Source organism: Chelonia mydas, chromosome 1 (genome assembly GCF_015237465.2).
Source record: "Chelonia mydas isolate rCheMyd1 chromosome 1, rCheMyd1.pri.v2, whole genome shotgun sequence".
Taxonomy (NCBI): domain Eukaryota; kingdom Metazoa; phylum Chordata; order Testudines; family Cheloniidae; genus Chelonia; species Chelonia mydas.
Genome location: NC_057849.1, coordinates 217742697 through 217749174, shown reverse-complemented (window position 1 = coordinate 217749174; position 6478 = coordinate 217742697).

Below are 6478 nucleotides of genomic sequence, written 5' to 3'. Positions count from 1 at the left end.
TACGCTGCCCCGCCCCTAGGAGCCAGAGGAACCTGCCAGGTGCTTCCTGGGAGCCGCCCCAGGTAAGCACTGCCAGGACTCCCCACCTCGCCCCCTGGCAGGTGCCTCTGGCTCTTAGGGGTGGGGTAGGCACCCACTACGGTGGCCCACGAGACCCTCCTGTCCGGTTCTGGGGGCAGTCAGGGGACAGAAGAGGGGTTCTGGGGGGGGGGGGGCGTCAAGGAACGTGGGGGGTTGGATGGGGAAGGAGTCCTGGGGGGGGCGGGGGGGGGGGGGCAACGACCCCCTTGTGGGGTGAGGAGGGAACCCGTTGTTAAGATTTTGACAGCTCATCACTGCTTATTGGTCAGCTCCAGCGTGGTCAGGCAGGTATTATCAACAAACTGTTAAAAAGTCTACTCTTTATACTCTTTAACCAACAAGTGATCATTGCCAGTTACTGATGTCAGCTAAAAACCAATCTGAGACAGTTCACCCTTATTTCCAGTCTTAATCAGGAGAAGATTTACAACCTCTTTTCTTCCCAAGGCCTTTCCTCCCCTGGGTTCACACAAGCTAACACGGGTGTGTGGGTAGCTAAGGGCCACGTTGTCTCATTTTAAGACAGATTCTCTTTGTTTGATTTAAAGCCATTTGCACTCACTCATCCCTATTGGTCAGAGGCCTCCTTTTTAGAAACTTCCTCTTATCTCATTAGTTATTCTTTGAACCAGACATCCTCCCTACTTCATTCCTTCTAGCCTTATAACTTATTACTTTCAAGGCCTTCCCTCTACTTGCTACTCAGGACCTTTGTTTACAACACACACATTTCCTTAACCAAACTTAAGCTAACTTTAATTCTTTTAATTTTATACCTATCCTACAACCCGTCCCAGACAAGAAATTTAATGCTTTAGTCTAACCCAGGGTATTCAGCTCATTACTGGAATAATTGGGTGGCGGTGATGTGCAGGTTACAGTAGGTCCTTTCTGGACTTAAATTCTATGAAACTAGAATCTCCTCACAGAGGAACAAATCCTGAAAGGAGCAGAACATGTGCAAATTGCTCAGAAGCCAGTGGAACTTGTGGATGCTCAGCATCTGGCCCTAACTGTATTTTGCACCATATATTTCTACAGTAAAATTCTTTGACATTTCCCGTTTCTGGAAAGTGTCTTGAAAGTTTCACTTTCCAGGTTTACATTTATTCCCCCCAAATAATAATTCCTAGCACTTACATAGAGCTCTTCATTCCAAGATCTCAGACATTACAGAGGAGACTCGCAAATATCATTATCCCCATTTTACAGATGGGGATATGGAGGCACAAGAGAGGATAAGTGACCTGCCCATGATCACACAGCAAACAGAGGGTAGAGTTATGAACCGAACACAGCTCTCCACACGCCCAGTCTAGTGCACTAGCCTCTGGACCATGCTGTCTTTTGAATAACCAAATGTTCTACCATGAATGAGTTGGGAAGGCATGATGGACTATATGCCATCCCTCCCTCATCTTAGCAGATGCTTCAGAGGTTTTGTACTATATTTACCATAGAAATGTTATACCAAATCTGACAGATGGAGGCAACCAGAAAACTCTAAGCTAGTTGGAATACAAGTGGTGAATGAGAGTGTAATGAAGGGATTTAAACTATGGAATAGGGCATATTGCGAGGAAACAGTGTAAAGAATAATGTTAAAGTGTGACTTGATCACAGTCTGTAAATACCTACATGGAGAACAGAATTTGATAACAGAGGGCTTGTCAGTGTAGCAAACAAAGGCACAAGATGCAATAGCAGAAACCTGAAGCTAGACAAACCGAGGCTAGAAATAAGGCACATCTTTTGGACAGTAAAGGTAATTAATCACTAGAACAACTTACCAAGGCTTTTTGTGGATTCTGCATCACAAGAAATTTTCATATCGAGATTGGATGATTCTCTAAAAGATATGCTGTAGTTCAGTGGTTCCCAAATTTCATTGTTTCACATACAATATTTGTAAAGAAGATGTTTGAAGTACCACATGCAAATTTCTCCATCTTGTGCATTTATTTTAGGCCTTAGTAGGCTTAGCTTAAGTATTTACGAACTCCTTATAAAAAAAGTTTTGAATTTGGTTGGTGGAGATCTGTCTGGAGGAAATCACAGGTGAAGAGAGTTTGGCTGGGGGAAACTGGGTGGGAGGGTTGTAGGTCATGAGATTTAGAGATGGCTGGAAAATGCCTATTTGTCAACACTGAAATTTTGCAGGAACCTACCTGTTTTGATGAAAATTTCATCACAAAAGATTTCTCAGGTCTAGGATGGAACTTATGGTCAAGGCCAGAGAGAGAGAAAGAAACCCACCTCAGAGCAGCCTGGTAGTCAGAGCACACACCTGTAGCGCGGGAGACCATTCGCTCTGCTCTGCCTGATTCAGATGAATGCCCTGGCCACCAGGCTATTGGCTACTCTGGGTTGGATGGGTCTCTTTCTCTCGTGTGCACTCGCTGATTTTTCATGAACAACTTTGAAAGTTCTGCCATCAGGATGAAACCGAGAATGAAAAGAATTTTGACATCACAAAAAGTTTCATGTAATGAAGAACAATTTTCCACCCAGCTCTAATGAGGTTAGATTGAGACAAGATTCTGGATGGAGAGCAAGGGGGCTTTTTTGGGGTGGGGTTTAGAGAAAAAGAAAGGACAGGGAAGACTCTGGTGGTTGGTGTGTGTGACTCAGGCAGGAGGGGCATAGAGGTGTGGGGAGTCTTGGCTGGGAGTGAGGGGCTTTACCTGGGCATCAGGCTGCTTCAGCTCCAATTCACCCTCATTACAAGGCTTCAGGTTCCCAATCTCCCTCAAGCTCCTTCTGCGCCATGGAGCTGAGGCAGTGCCAGTGTAGCCCTTGGATTCTTTGGAGTCTTTCCCACAGGTCTCCTCTTGCCTTGCTCTCACAACTCCTTCTCTTTGGATAAGGGATTCCACAATCCTCTTCCATGGGGGTATGCTGTGATTCAAGCAGGCTTCCCCAGCCCACCAGTATCCAAGTTCCAGCCCCACTTCACGGAGCTTGCCTTGGTCCTTGGACTCAGACTATTCATCCCCTACCAGCCCCCTTCTTGTGGCCGTCATTTGATGGAGGCAGGTTTCCCCAGCCCACCAGTCTTCCTGCTGCTTTTGGTTCCCTCCCCAAAGAGTTTTACTCCAGACTGGATGCCCCTTGCAGTTCTCCTCTCCAGGCTGTCTGTCCTCTTCCTTTTCCTAGAAGTTACCGATCAGCTGGGTTTTATCATGTTAAGGAGATAGCTACTTTTCTCCACTACTCTGCTGCCCCCTTGAATACCTGGTTCCTTAAAGAGGCCAGGTCCTATAATAGGGACTGGCTGGCCCCAAGCCCCACTACCTCTTCAAGGGAACAGACCACTCTGTTACAGCACAGAATCCTAGAAATGTAGGGCTGGAAGGGATCTTGAAAAGTCATCTAGTCCAGCCCCCTGAGCTGAGGCACAACCAAGTAAACCTAGACCTTCCCTGGCAGCCATTTGTCCAACCTGTTCTTAAAAATCTCCAGTGATGGGGATACCATAATCTCTTATGGAAGTCGATCCTAGAGTAGCATGCCTCTTCCAACAAGCTCATGTACCACTAGTACACACGTCACCGTTTGGGAACATCTGCTGTAGTTCAAACAGGTATTAATGCAAGGGAGTCCTGTGTTATACAGGAGATCAGACTAGATGATCACCATGGTCCATTCTGGCTTTATGACATATGAATGAATGTTTAATCTAGAGGTAAAATTTGCATCTAAAGCCTTCTCTAGAACTATCAAAGTACTTCAGAGAAACTGAATCACTGTATTCAAAGTGACATGGATGCCAACTATAGGATTAAAGTCACCCTGTGGATTTTGTTGCATTCTACTTGCAAAAAGCCTTCACGGTTTATTGGATATGCAGCTATCTGCAGTCAAAAAGCCAAGTAAGAGCCACCAACTTACCCGATATTCCAATTACACGAACAAAAACTATGTTAAAAACTCCATTATTATGGTCGCTAAGTGAAGCACTCAAAAAACAGGAAATGCCAGAATTAAGGTTTCCCAGGAAAACTTAATGCAGCCTCCTTGTGCACATGCATGATGATAGTTTTTAATGACATGATCACATACTATGTTTTCCACAGGCATGCTTCATCCAATGCTTAGAATAGATGATGGCCACTGAGCTGCTGTTCAATATTTTGTTTTATCCTCATTGCTCAACATGTAGCTCAGGCCTTATGCACTGAACACTAGTCAAATCCTGCCCTGAAGACAGAATTACTAATTTCCTCATGGGTTTTGTTATGGTACTCAACAGTATAACATCTGAGCGCTTAATAACCTTTAATCTGTTAACAATACTCCTCTGAGTGGAGGGGTTATCATCCCGATTGTATAGCTGGGAAACAGAGGCAGAGATTTCAGGCCCAAAGTACCTACTACTGCGGTGCCCAATTTGAGATGCCCGGTATCTGATTTTTCCAACTGTCTCTCATTATGTACCACTTCATATGCTCAAAGCACAGCTCCCACTGATTTCATTTGCAGTGAGAGTGCTCAGCACTTCTGCAAGTCAGACACCAGGAAATGAGGAACACACAGTGACCACATGTGAACAGCCTGGTTTAAGTGACTTGTCCAGCATTACACAGGAGCTCTAACAGAGGCAGGGATAAAATGTAGTTCTCATGGGCAGCATTCAACTGCCTTTACCATGAGCCCTTACTTTCTCTTCCTGCAATCCTTGGCCTCATTCTTGGCACACCTTCAAAAAACTGAAACAGGTCCTACAGAAACAGCCTCTTTCACTACATACTGCTAATTCAACCCCAGAGCAGGTCCCTCGTGGGCACTGAATAAGGCGGGGGCATCTGAAAAAAACAGTATTGATCATGTAATTAAAGACTGCATCATAATAATTCTGTGCAACCTTTATTCTGGCATTTCGTAACTTCTGAGAGCTTGACTTTGCAACCTTACTATTCTTTTAACTCTTTTATGTGTGTAATTTCCTAGTTTTTAAAAAAGCAAAATGAAAACACATATTCCATCACCAGGCATCATATTAACATCCACTTGGTTCATCAGCAGGGTTGGAACCATTAGCTCCATGATACAGACTTCTGCCACTTCACCTAATGGGATAAAAGATAGCAGTACTATGTTTCAGAGTAGCAGCCATGTTAGTCTGTATCCGCAAAAAGAAAAGGAGGACTTGTGACACCTTAGAGACTAACAAATTTATTTGAACATAAGCTTTCGTGAGCTACAGTTCCGGAGTACTTGTGGCACCTTAGAGACTAACAAATTTATTTGAGCATAAGCTTTTGTGAGCTGCAGCTCCTATGAAGTGAGCTGTAGCTCACGAAAGCTTATGCTCACATAAATGTGTTAGTCTCTAAGGTGCCACAAGTACTCCTTTTCTTTCTGCAGTACCAGGTTGTCATCCTCTAGGTAGACAGCACTAGACAAGGACAAGGCACTGTCAGCAAATATGTGTGAAACACACAGGCAGCAGAGGAATAGTGAGACTCAGAAATTTTGGGTTCCATTGCAGGCTCTGGAAGGGTATGTTCTCTGGTGGATACAGACTCTTTTGCCCATTCCTCCACATGTGACACATTCTATCGTGTCCCTCCCACCTGTCCTTATCTAAGTTATGGCTCAGGCTCCTCCCTGGTTCTTTTGTTACAGTTCGATTCTCCTCACCTAGCCAATCCGTCTTCACTCCTCAGACCTCTCATCCCACTGCCAGTTTCCTTGTCCAGCCAGTACTAATCTCCCGCTTTTGAACGTCTTGTCCCAGTTCTCAACCCCCTCTCCTCACACCCAACCCCAGTATCGATCTTCTTGCCCAGCAAGTCACAATTCCTCCCTTCCTTGTTTTTCATTTGATCTCTCCCATCTCAGCTTCCAGTCACCTCCAGACACACGTTCCCTGTCCCCACTGTGTCCCAGTCCCTGTCTCACCCCCCCCTTCCTTGTCTGATCTCACTCTCCCCTCCCCCTGCCTCCCAGTCCCCTTGCCCAACCCAGTTTGCCACCCAACTCCCACATTTCCTGTCACGCCCATCAACCTCCCACCCCAGTCTTCCCCCACCTAGTTCTTTGCCACAATCTACACCCACAACCTCTTGTCCCCTTTGCATTTGATTCAGGCAGCTTCCTCCTCCACGCTGACGGGGTCCAGCAGGGTGGGGCATTGACAGCACAGGACAGGCAGGCCCCCTACTCTCAGTTCTGGTGCTCAAACTCAGACAAGCATAAGCAGCTAGGAACTGTGATTGCAGGGACAGTCCTGCTTACTCCTAGACTGCAGCGTTCAGATGGAATCTTTGGGAAAAATCAAACTGCAAAGCTCTAGCAGGTCTCTACTGAGCATATGTGAACTATAGGTTTTCAAAGCCTTATAACTTGGCCAAACTCAGGCAGATTTTCACAGGAAGAGCAAAAGGCACATCCC